We start from the raw sequence: 13,034 nt of genomic DNA, 5'->3' as shown, positions 1-13,034 counted from the left end.
GGAACTAACTGCAGGTGCAACTAGTGGCACAAGCTGTCATGGTAAAAGTGCTATCCTTGACCAAGAACATGTGCAGAGATTATTACTGTCATCTCCCTTTCAGACACACTAAGGGACAGTGCTGGCTTGATCACTCCTTCAGGAGAGGGCAATTCAGTTCACAGACTTAGTCCTGTGATCTTGAGAAAAATCCAAGTTGGAGACCTTTAGAAGTGCTTAAGGATCAACTTAAGCATGGCCAGTTTCTACTAGAAACTCTAATTTAGTTTGTCTGTCCTTAAATTGGGTATCCTTTTGTCTATTGATTTACAAGTTCTTTAGAGAACTTCTTTACTGTGTTACAAGGCAATTGGTATAATATGCTTCTAGTATCAGTCAGGCCATTAAATAATATAACTGTACAAATTGTCTTGCAAACTATAAAACATATAGGAAATTACTCTTTTAAGCAAACTTCTTAACAGGTATAAATGTTGTACAGCTCAAATACAGCTCAAACTGACCATATGCACCATATGCAGATTGACCAAATTGAATCCACATGCAAAGTGAAATCCTGCTGATTAGCTTACAATTAGTTGAAAAGACAGACCTTGGAAAGTGGAAACTATTGTTGTCATAGATGAAACACAGAACTGTATTGTAAAATTCTTCAATAATCAAAATATAATGAACACATATCAGTGATGTGAGATTGTTATTGTTCCCTATGGGGTTATTTGTGGATGATGGAGGTTGAAGAGGCTTCAAAATATTAAAAGTCTCACCCCATGTTGATTGCCAAAAAGGACTATTGTGGGTTAACTCTAGCCAGCAGCTCAGCCCCACCCAGCCACTCCTCACTGCCCTCCCAGCAGTATGGGGGAGAGAATCAGAGTAGTACAAGTGAGAAAACTCCTGGGTTGAGATAATAACAGTTTAATAGGAAAAGCAGAAGCTGCATGCACAAGGAAAACAAGGAATTCATTCACTGTTTCCCATGGGCAGACAGGTGTTCAGCCATCCCCAGGAAAGCAGGGCTCCATCACAGTTAATGATCACTTCAGAAAACAAACGCCATACCTCCAAATGTCCTCCCTTGCTCCTCCTTCCCCCAGATTTTTATTGCTGAGCACGACGTCATACGATATGGGATATCCCTTTGGTCAGTTGGGGTCAGCTGTTCCGGCTGTGTCCCCTCCAAATTCCTTGTGCACCCCCAGCCTCCTTGCTGGTGGGTTGAGGTGAGAAGAACAGAAGGCCTTGACTCTGTGTAAGCACTGCTCAGCAGTAACTAAAACACCAGTGTGCTATCAACACTCTTTTGGTCAGAAATCCAAAGCATAAAACATATGAGCTGCTATGAAGAAAATTAACTCTATCCCAGCCAGACCCACTACAAGAACTTTCTTGTTCAAAAAAGACAGAAACGTTAGTCCCATTCTTAAAATCTGGTATGCAGCTGTAGTTTCATTAAAGAAATATTAAATTAATTATTTATGTATAATATAATTCATTTTTCCAAGTTTCCATTTATATTCTTTTGTTCAAATCACCGTAGAATGACAGTGGGGTGATTCTACCTTCATTTTAAATTTATTTGCCCAGATAACTGCTTTTCGCAACAAAGCAGAATCTTGGACTATTTGCAGGCAGTTTGTACATAAGCTGTTGGAAAACCTGAACAACTTTGATTACATAAAGCAGATTTTCTTTTCATTCCTTCTTACAGCATCTTCAGCTTCCATTAAAATATACTGTAAAGAAATGAGATAGAGAAGGAATTACAGGAAAAGTCAACGGCCTGTAATCAAACCACAAGCCATTAATTCACAGTTCAGGGAGAAGAAAAATCTTTTTGGTGTTCTAGGAACTAGTGTTTTGTATAGTTACATCTTTTTCTCAAAATTAGATGAAGTTATATCTTAAGGTAGTTTTTGTTTACTGATTCATTTTGAACAGACACCAGAGAAGAACAGATAATGAAAGAGGCTGTTTAGAATGACAATTAGGAGAGTTATCAACCAAAAATACAGAGTATATGAAGATGATATGGCTCTAGACAAAAGGAGAGGTGGACATTCAGCACATAAAAGTTGACATCATCGGCAAATCATACAGTAGACAGTTGCATAAAATCTGCTTGCCCACCAGTGATGCAACTGGCTTGATTCAACAGAGGTATCTGCAGTGTGGCTTGTACATATGAACAATCACAGTAGACTCCTTTCATAGTTACGACTATTAATTTAGTGACAGTCAATTTGCAGATTAGGACCCCTCACTTTAGATGCTGACATGTAGGTGTCTACATGTGTGCTGGACATGCAGTGGAATACATAGTACCTAGAGTGCTGTTCAGTAGACCAGATATAATTATCTGCCTTTAGAGTCAGAACGGCTCATTAGACACCATAGAATCCATCGATTGCATTGACTGGGTGTCCTGTGACTGTAATGGGAACTTGGATCTTTTGCTCACTTATAGAAAGGCATAAATTCAGTGTTTAAAGTGAAAAGAGTCCCACATATGAAATCTAAGACATGAGTCATTTCATCCTAAAGAAAATGTCAAAACAAGTCTAGCAAAACAATGCTCTGAAGTGCCTGATTTTCTGTTTTGACTATGAAGTAAGTCTAGGTGATGGTTAACTCAGATGACCAGAGCTATGAGAGAAATTCTTCCCTGACTGATTAGCCTTAACTTTAATTTGAGATTTTTAAACTAATTCTTGTTTTTTCAACTTTCCATACCCATCTCACTATATTTTTGAGTAGGGGCTGTTCAAGTTCTGATTCATATACTCTACAAGGGGTTGAAATTGTCCAGATAAAGTCTACTTTTGGTCTCCCAGGCAACAGCAGTTTTCCAAAATGACTATGTGACATTTTTAACAAGTATATCAAACCACTGGTCATGTTTCATATTGTGTACAGTGTGCCTCTAAGCAGAACACCAAAAAAAAAGCAATCTGAAATAATCTTAGTCTCCTGTGAGGCAGATCTGTGATTTTATAATACAAAATTCTCTTCTTAAATTTGCACGCTGTTATGTTTAGCCTGAAGTATCTGTTGAAAAAGAAAGATACACTATATGTAATGCTTTTATAATTGAGAAAAGTTTCACTATATATAAAATTGTGAAACACCACTTCCCTCACACTTCTGTCCCATATTGTTTGCTCAATATTCCTAATGGTTTGGATAATATTTTAACTAATATACTGTGATTTTCACTCTTCTCTGCTTTTGTGTATTAAAATAGTCTAAGTATCTGTAAGATATCTGTAAAATGTATTTTACAATCTTTTATGTCCTGCAAGAGATTGTTTTTTTCTGCAGGAATCCTCTGATTATATCCTTTGATTAGGTTAAGAGAAAGAACCAAAAAACTCCTGATGGGCACTTCAGCAAGGTACTTCCCATAATGTGCACACATGATTGATCTTTGCAGGCCAAGCTGGCCAATAGTCTAGATGGAAGACAGTCTATTGAAAAATGAAGCAGTATAGCTGTAGCTCTACATGTAACTCGTGGCTTTAGAGAACAGCAGTTACGTTTAAGGTGACCGCCATTTAGATCGATCTGTTCTAAATGGAAATATAGTGTTTGTATTCTCCTGTGGAAATTGTTTAATGGTGGGGGTGAGTGGATACACACACACATGCTCACGCACATGCACACACTCACTACATCTAACAGTGGAAATGTAGACCAGCTTACATACAGTCATAATGAATAATCATGTAGCATACCGAAGTCATAGATCAGCTGTAGTTTAATGTCATTATTAAGGCCATTGTAATTTTAATTGCTTATGCTTTCTAAAATGTGAATTTAAACACATTATTACTTCACTTTTCTACTGCTAAGTGCTATTACTATTATTCTATTAGTTCAATTATACACACGGGCTATTTATAATAAGTTGTTTTGCTCTGTTTTTGTTTTGGTTTTTTTTTTTTTTTCAGTTTTACTGCCGGAGAATTTCAAGGATAATATTGAAAATCAAATGTGAATATACCTATAAAGTGTGTAAAGTATATCCAGTCATAGTTTAGGGAAAGACAGTCATTCCATTCAGTCCCTTGTTGATCTCAAAGTTGGTTATGGTAGTTATTCTTCAATACCAGAGTTTATACAGGAAAAAGAACCCTTTCCAGCTGGGATATTGCATTCATTGCTTACAACAGGAGAGATAATAGATGATTACAGAGGATTAGGACTCACATCAAAACCAGATGATTGTCACAGCATGTGGATGGCCCATTGTCACAATATATGGGTAAGGACAGAAAGATCCGCAATTAGAGAATAGGTTTGCTGTCACATTCCTACTCAAGCAAGTTAAACAGGCAAGATACGAGAAGAGACATTCTGACAGTTTAACAAAACTACTTAAAGAGTTTAAGTCAATGTTTTTCCTAAATAACTTTTTGCAAAAACAATGATAGTTAAAATTCATGGATTACATTCTTTCCAGGTTCAAATCTGCTGACATCAGTGAAATTATGCCACATTTAACTATTTCCTTTAATTATCAGCTAAGTAGTAAACCATAGTTTTCAGTAAGCTATACTGCAATAAGTTATCAAATTAAAATCCTATACAAAATAACTGTAATGTTTATTTACATACAGGAAAAGCATCATCTTTATTTAATCTCTGGTCTCTCAGGAAAAAAAAAGTTTGCTTGAGAAATTCAATTCATGTTATACTATTGTCTTAAATTATTCAAATGCTGCAACACATTTTTAATACAGTTCATTAATTTCAAAGTCTGCAGGTTAGAAGGGAGTAAATTTCTATAATCACATGTGTAACATTATTAGAATTTTTTACTTTTGCTGATTTCAGCATGCTTGAAGCCATACAACACAGCCGTAAGCAAAATATGTACAATCTAGCAGAAAAAGGACAAATGATTACTTTTTCCAACTATAAATTTTCTGTTTCCGTAGCTGGAGCTCAAATGATTAATGTTAACACATTTTTTTGTCTTGTAGCTATAACTTAAAGTCAGAATTAACAATTTATGTGTAACTCAGGACTGATCTAAGGAATTTCCCAGTTTTAAATATGAAACAATTAGTTCACAGAACACTGAAGTCACTATTTCACAGGTAAAGATATAATACTTATAAGGATTTTCTTTTAAACAAAATATCCATATTACATTTTAAAATACACAGGATAAATTAGTAATTCTATCAAAAGTTCTTTAATCATGTCTACCACTTCCATAACTGCTTTAATGAGCATAGGAAGCCTGGCATATACTCATGATTTGATGTGCTTTTAAGGTAAGTATGCTACCATAGTTTGTGAAAAAAGTGGGAAGATCTAAAACTAAAAATCCCAATCTGGCTCCATTCTTCTCAGTATGAATATGGTGAAGGACCAGGACTGAGACACAGAAGTTGCTTTAATCCCTGCAACATATGAGGGCCAGTCACACTGAGCGTTCTTCATTTGTATGGATAGGAAGACCCAGAGATCAACTGGAGATCTCCCTGTAATTGCATTTGGAGGGATGCTGGCTGTCCCACAGTGGTACAGATATTCAGGCAACCCGACAGGGCTCCCAAGGCTCATCCTGGGGATTGGTGATGTTGTTATGAAAACCTCTGTTGACTGTTCTCACCTAGCTGAGCTAGCTTTTGTAGGCTTTGATAAACTTCATTGGGATCACTACTGCCTTCCTAAAGGGTCTAAAAATATAGTAAATACAAGGGGTATGGCTGCTGGCTCCTTCTGACCTCGTTCAAGTGGTTTTTTGCTGTGCCTCAGTCAGCTGCTGTGGGAGCTGGTGTCTTCACAGCAGTGAGACCCTGTGAATGACTAACTGGACAAGCTGATCTGGTATCATGGTTTCACTGTTTCTCCAGGCCCTATGCTTTGAATGGTCTCTGAAGATATTTACCAATGTATTTATGCTCATCCAACTAGCTAGCTGCATACCTAGAGATATACCAAGTTTAGTAGAGTATTAGGGTAGCTGAATGCTACAGAAATCTGTGAGCAAAATAAAGGGCAAATACTTAGCAGTTGTCATTCAATATTTGAGAAATAAAGAGGGAGAGCAAAAGACTGCAGCAAGGCTAGAAATGCTTCTCTTAATGAAGGTCTGCAGATGCTGACTGAGTGTAGCATCCACACCACCAGGATGAGCACACTGGCTTTGGGGATCACAAGAGCCAGAGAGGATGATCATAACACCAGGAAAGGGAGTAGAACCTGAAAAGTGTGTGTATTACAATGTTAACTGCATTATTATTTCTTTTTCTCTAACAATTAGATCTAGACTAATAGTGATCAGACTCTCAAGTTATCATTTATAATAAATAAATTCTGGAATTTAAATATAGGTATACTTTCTCTTTGACCATAAACAGGTTTTTGAGCCTAACACTTTGTCACGTGAAATAACCTTTTTTTAGTGTAATTGCACATTAAAAACTTTAAGTCACTACTATAATTCCCAGAATGCAGTACCCATTGACTATTTTTTCACCATTTACCTTGGTTTCTATATCATATCATAAAAATAAGTATTTCTCATAAGGTTCTTTCCCTGCCCTCACCATGGAAACATTTCCAGAGGTATAATTGCTGCAGGGATGTTGATGGTCATTTAAAGAAATATGAGATAGATACACAAAAATAACTGTAAGTATGCTATTCCACTTCAGGTTGGTGTACTAAATGTTGATGAACTCTATCAAAATTCATACTTCGCCACTTTAATATCATTAATAAGACAAAGGAAAGGACAAAATAGTTATCAATTGTTTATGAATAACTTTTGTAGACTAAATCAGAAATTCCAGTGAGAATCTTCTTAACCTTTAATGCTGATGTTACACTGGATAATATGATGCTGACTGCAAAAAACAATACCATCATGCACTGTGCTTGAGACATTGCGTTCACAGCAGGACTAGGGAATGACACTAGATCCTCAGTAATATGTTGTAGTTGCAATAGACTGAAATTCCTTCCTTTTCAGTGTGCCCAGCTTGAAGGAGAGACGCTCAGATCTGTGGCTGCAGAAGAAAATCTTTTCCTGCTTGAACAAGGTTCTTCACAGAAAACTCTTAGCATTTTCACTTTTTATACAGATTTGTTTTGTTTTGTTTTGCTTGTGGCTAAAAGTGGTGCTCAGTTGGGATTACTTCTTATTCAGCTTGTTAAAAACTACAGTGAACATTCAGAAAGGGTATCCAAACCCTCAGTTAGAAGAAAAACATTTCCCCAGGGCTGTTTTTGGGTTTGGTGTGGTTTTGTTTTTTTGTTTTTTTCCAGTCTCACATAACAGATCTACAGTCCTTTTCACTGCAAGACAGAGGGGATATAATTGAACTTTTTATTATTTCTTTTATGGATGGAATTTTCTATGCTCTGCAGTTTATGTCAGTGGTGTTCATTTCTCTGATGAGTATGTAAAGCATGTAGGATTTGAGTCTTAGAAATTATTTCATTTTCCTTTTAGTTATAACTTTTCAATAAAAACAGAGATGAACTTTGTTGATGAAGGGATCTTTCTTTAATGCACAATACACAAAAGAGCATCATTGTGAAGCTTTTCATGGCCACCATTTATTAGTTGTTTTTCAGCACCCATGATTAGAATTGCTGTACTCCCCTTTTTTGAGGGATTATGCTTTTGGTATGTGTTCCTATGGCTAGCAATATATAGCCTAAGATTTCCGTGTCCATATGAAGTAGAGCTCTTGTTGCACTGATCTGTTCATGCAATATCAATTGCTTGTTAACTCTGGGAGACTCAAAGCAAAAAAGAAGGGAAGATATTGGATACTGAGCATAGGTGAGTTTATGACATTATTTGATCAGTCAGCTAAGGCTGGCAAGGGTACCATACCTTTAGATAAAATCCAAACTTTATTGTCTATCACAACTTTCCAAGTCAGATTTATCATTGTGACCTATCTGTTCCCTGAGGTATACTGGTTCACTTCAAGATATGGGAGGTAGTTTGAATTTCATTTATAACGCATAATTCTATATTAAAATCAAGCAAAATAGACAAGGAGTAAAGTAAATCTTGAAGAAGAAATCAGAAATATTCTTTCCAGAGATCAAATGTCAAAAGGTTCTGCCAGAGGAAAAATTCTGCCTTAATTACCAATTTAATCAAATATACTTTGCAGTATTAGAAGTATTTGACATTTACACAGTGCATTTAATTTATGATTGTCCAATTATATCTGAATTAATTTGATGAAGTAAACTGGTCTCAACTTTTACTGTTAGTGATCCATTTTACAGAGTGGTATAACAAGGTGCAGAGTATTGCTACACATTAGAAAACAGACAAAGTCTAATTCCTGATTTTCTAATCATGGCTGTCATTTTGCTAAATAATCAAAGAGAGCGTCAGTAGCATGCAACTTGACTTTTCAATCTCCTATAACTTCAGCTATAACCACTTAAAAAAGCCTACTTTTTTCCATCACTTTTTTTCCTAATGGCATAACAACAGTAATAACACTGTGCGATTATTATCTTGGACTCATCTTAAATCTGTTCAACTAAAGTGACTTCTGGAGACTTATTTCTGAATTGTTGCAGTCTGGGTGAAGCTCTTTCCCCTAACGTAATGTTCCTAATTTTATCTTCTTTTTTTGAGTTGGTTCTATATTATTCTTAAAAATGCATAAAGAAAAGAAAAACCCAAAAACCAGCCCCACATAGATGAAAAAGTATCCACCAAAACTTTTGTTAGAGCATATCATTTTTATAACTTGAAAGCACTCTGCAAGAGTATCAGAGTGTTTGTCATCTAAACAGTTGTGCTTGTTTTAATCTTCCCAGAGTAGTAAAGTAAAGCAATCTGCTCAAGCACATGTTTCTTTAGGAGGAAGTTTCCTAGGTAATAACAGATGGTTTTCTTTGTCTCCTGAGTAGATCAGTCTTTCAGTGCAGAGAATAGGAACATCCTAAAGCATTATACTCCTGTTTCATCGAAGGTTGTGTCATGTGTGTTCAGAACTACAGTTAAGTCACAGTATGTGCTTCAGTGATTAGCCATGAAAAGAGTAATGAAAGTGGTATTGATCCCTGTGGCACCTACTCTAAGATCCCTTGGGTTCTTCAGAGGCCCACTACTTGTTTTCCACTCAGTGGATTATCTTGAAAACAACTGCTCAATCATTACTGTCTTAAACAGCTACTTAAGAGCTGGCTTGTAAAGCAAGGCATGAAAAGAAAGTTTTTTTCCAAGTTTAACACGCAATTTAGGATCTAGTTCTAATGTGATATAAGCAAGCAGAAGGTAAACAGATGCAGTAGTTCACAGCATAGTTCAGTTTTGCCTTTTCAAATATATTTTTCATTTAATTCTGCAACTTAACTGATTTGGCACTGGTGTCTGAGAGGGCACTTCAGTTTGACAGTTTGCTCACCTTTGGAGCAGTTATGCAAGAAAATCAGAGACATATCACTAATTCATATTAGGGTAGGAGAAAAATAATGGGAGGAAAACACTGCTCCATAGGTGTTCTTTACAAGGTATCTCATTGGCAAGTTATTTTCAAAAGACCAGGCTGGAGACGAAGGAATATCAAGCTCCCACAGTGTGTCCAGTCCTACTGGTTCTCACTGCTGTTCTCACAGCAAGCTGACTACCTTGGACTTCGGGAGAGCAGACTTTGACCTCTTCAGGGATCTGCTTGGTAGAGTAGCATGGGATAAAGCCCTGGAGGGAAGAGTGACCCAAGAAAGTTGGTTAATATTCAAGGACCACCTCCTTCAATCTGAGATGCTTCCTGACAAAGAGTAAGTCAGGTAAGAAGTCCAGGAGGCCTGCATGGATGAACAAGGAGCTCCTGAACAAGCTCAGACACAAAAAGGAAGCCTACATGGGGTGGAAGCAAGGACAGGTAGCCTAGGAGGAATACAGAAAAATTGTCTGAGTAGCCAGGGATCAGGTTAGGAAGGCCCTGATAGAATTAAATCTGACCAGAGATGTCAAGGGCAACAAGAAAAGCTTCTATAGGTACATCAGTGATAAAAGAAAGACTAGGGAAAAGGTGGGCCTTCTCTGGAAGGAGACGTGAGACCTAGTTACCTGGGACATGGAGAATGTTGAGGTACTCAATGACTTTTTTGCCTCAGTCTCCAACAAGTGCTCCAGCCACACCATCCAAGATGCAGAAGGCAAAGGCAGGGACTGGGAGAATGAAGAACTGCCCACTGTAGGAGAAGATCAGGTTTGAGACCATCTAAGGAACCTGAAAGTGCACAGGTCCATGGGATCTGATGAGATGCATCTGTGGGTCCTGAGGGAGTTGGCAGATGACATGAATAAGCCATTATCCATCATATTTGAGAAGTTGTGGCAGTCCAGTGAAGTTCCTGCTGACTGGAAAAGGGGAAATATATCCCACTGACTGGAAAAGGGGAGCGTATCCTCCTGAAAACTATGCTAGGCCATATGGAAAATGAGGAGGCCATTGGTGACAGAAGACATGGCTTCACTTCAGGCAAATTGTGCCTGGTGGCCTTCTACAATGGGGTTACACCATTGGTGGATAAGGGAAGAGCAACTGACATCATTTACCCGGACTTGTGCAAAGTATTTGACACTGTCCTGCACAACATCCTTGTGTCTAAATTAGAGACATGGATTAGAGGCATGGACTCCTTGGTGGATAAGGAATTGGCTGAATGGTCACACTCAAAGAGTTGCAGTCAACAGCTTGATATCCAGGTGGAGACCAGTGACAAGTGACGTTCCTCAGGGGTTGGTATTGGGACCAGTGCTGTTTGACATCTTTGTTGGTACCATGGACAGTAGAATTGAGTGCACCCTCAGCAAGTCTGCTGATGACACCAAACAGTGTGATGAGGTCGACACGCTGGAGGGAAGAGATGCTATCCAGAGGGACCTTGACAGGCTTGAGAGGTGGGCTCATGAAGTTCAACAAGACCAAATGCAATGGATCAGGGCAATCCCAAGCACAAATACAGGCTGGGTGATGTGAGTTGAGAGTAGTCCTGTGGAGAAGCACTTGGGGGTGCTGATTGACAAGAAACCCAATATGACACAGCCCATATCGTGAGCTGCATCAAGAGAAACATGACCAGCAGGTCGAGGGAGGTGATTCTGCCCCTCTAATCTGCTCTTGTGAGACCCCACCTGGAGGACTGTGTCCAGCTCTGGGGCCTCCAGCGTGAGACAGACGTTCACCTGCTCAAGCAGATCCAGAGGAGGGCCATAAAGATGATCAGGGAGATGGAGCACCTCCCTTATGAGGACAGGCTGAGACAGTGGAGGTTGTTCTGCCTCAAGAAGAGAATGCTTCAGGGAGACCTTATACTGGCTTTCCAGTACTTAAAGAGGGCCTACAAGAAAGATGGGGAGGGACTTTTTGTCAGGGACTGTAGAGATAGGACGAGGGGTAATGGTTTTAAACTGAAAGAGAGTATCTTTTGATTAGATATAAGGAAAAAATTCTTTACTGTGAGGGTGATGAGGCACTGGAACAGGTTGCTCAGAGATGTAGATGGTCCCTCCTTGGAAGTGTTCAAGGCCAGGTTGGATGGGGCTTTGAGCAACCTGGTCTAGTGGAAGGTGTCCCTGCCCATGGCCTCGACATAGATCTGACCATTCTCTGATTCTATGAGTAGAATAGAATAGAATAGAATAGAATAGAATAGAATAGAATAGAATAGAATAGAATAGAATAGAATAGAATAGAATAGAATAGAATAGAATAGAATAGAATAACAGAATGGAATTACTTTGATGGAAGTTTTCCATCCACCCACAGTGTAGCTACTTGGCTACTACTGAAGAACTTTACCCAGGGAAATGAAAGTCACAGGTAATTTGGGGTTGACTGTAGAGGTAACAATGTGTTTGGGAACCAGAAAAGATCAGATTAAAATAGTCTCATTAGGTTTGGATGAGTAGTTTATCCAAAATCTTTTCTTACCTGTGGTAAAAAACATGAGTAAAATATAAACAAGCAAACTACTGACAAGGCAAAGTCAGGAACTGCTTTTATGTAGTAGATGTTTTAGTTGTGATATTTAAGTTTAGAACTACAGTTTTTAATGAATTTCTTACTACCTAATAAAATAAAATGCAATAGAAATTGATTTTTTTTTAATTACAGAATCATTGAACATGCAACAATGTAATTCACTAAGCGAAGCTAGAGATTTTCTCTTGTAATGAAACTTTTTGACACTATGGAAGGGAAAATTTTATATTGCTTGGTTTGTTCTCTATCTGTCAGGGAAACTATGGTGTAATTCCCTTTCAGGATAGCTACCAGGAAATCCTAGAACTATTACTAAGGATGTTGTAAATGTGACCAGCACATTATCATGCAAGTTTTCCTTATAGTTTTCATTGGTATTGCTAAAACACAGGGATGGCTGTGAGAGATTTGGGTTCACATTAAGTGTGAGACACATTTCTGAAGCAAACCCCTTTGATCTACACAGAGAATTATAACCCCATTCATTGCCCACCTGGATCCTGAGCCAACATCTGATGGAATAAAGGGGGTTATTCCTGCTTTTCTCATTAGAGCAATAGTGGTAAAGGAGGTTTTGGTTAGGAGTCAGACAGCATGGTATGAGAGAAGACAGGTAGTGATACACTGCAGCCATACCTGGGTGTACATTGCTACTAGTTAGAAGACACAATCATTTCTGCTGGAACATGGCAGTGTGCATACTTTATAATCGGCTGTGTCTTCTTGACACAATCCAACTTCTGTACTTCAGCTTTCTTTCATTGATTCTTCCCACATGCATGGAGAAATTTATCACTGATATTTTTGGGAGTTTCAAATATAGTGTTATAATAAGGTTATGGAGGATTCTAGACAGATCACACAAATAGGTGATTTCTTTTGGCAGAGGGAAACAATAATATTTGCATGAATTATAAACTCAGTCTTCTCCCATAATGTATGATATACAGAACATATATTTTTTAGATATGTTAAGCATCTGTCTCTCCCATGGATCTGAACCAGAGGTCAACATGTGGAGTGACTTTGCAACAGATCTTTAGA

Source organism: Strix uralensis, chromosome 1, assembly GCF_047716275.1.
Source record: "Strix uralensis isolate ZFMK-TIS-50842 chromosome 1, bStrUra1, whole genome shotgun sequence".
Lineage (NCBI taxonomy): Eukaryota > Metazoa > Chordata > Aves > Strigiformes > Strigidae > Strix > Strix uralensis.
This window is presented reverse-complemented; position numbering follows the sequence as displayed.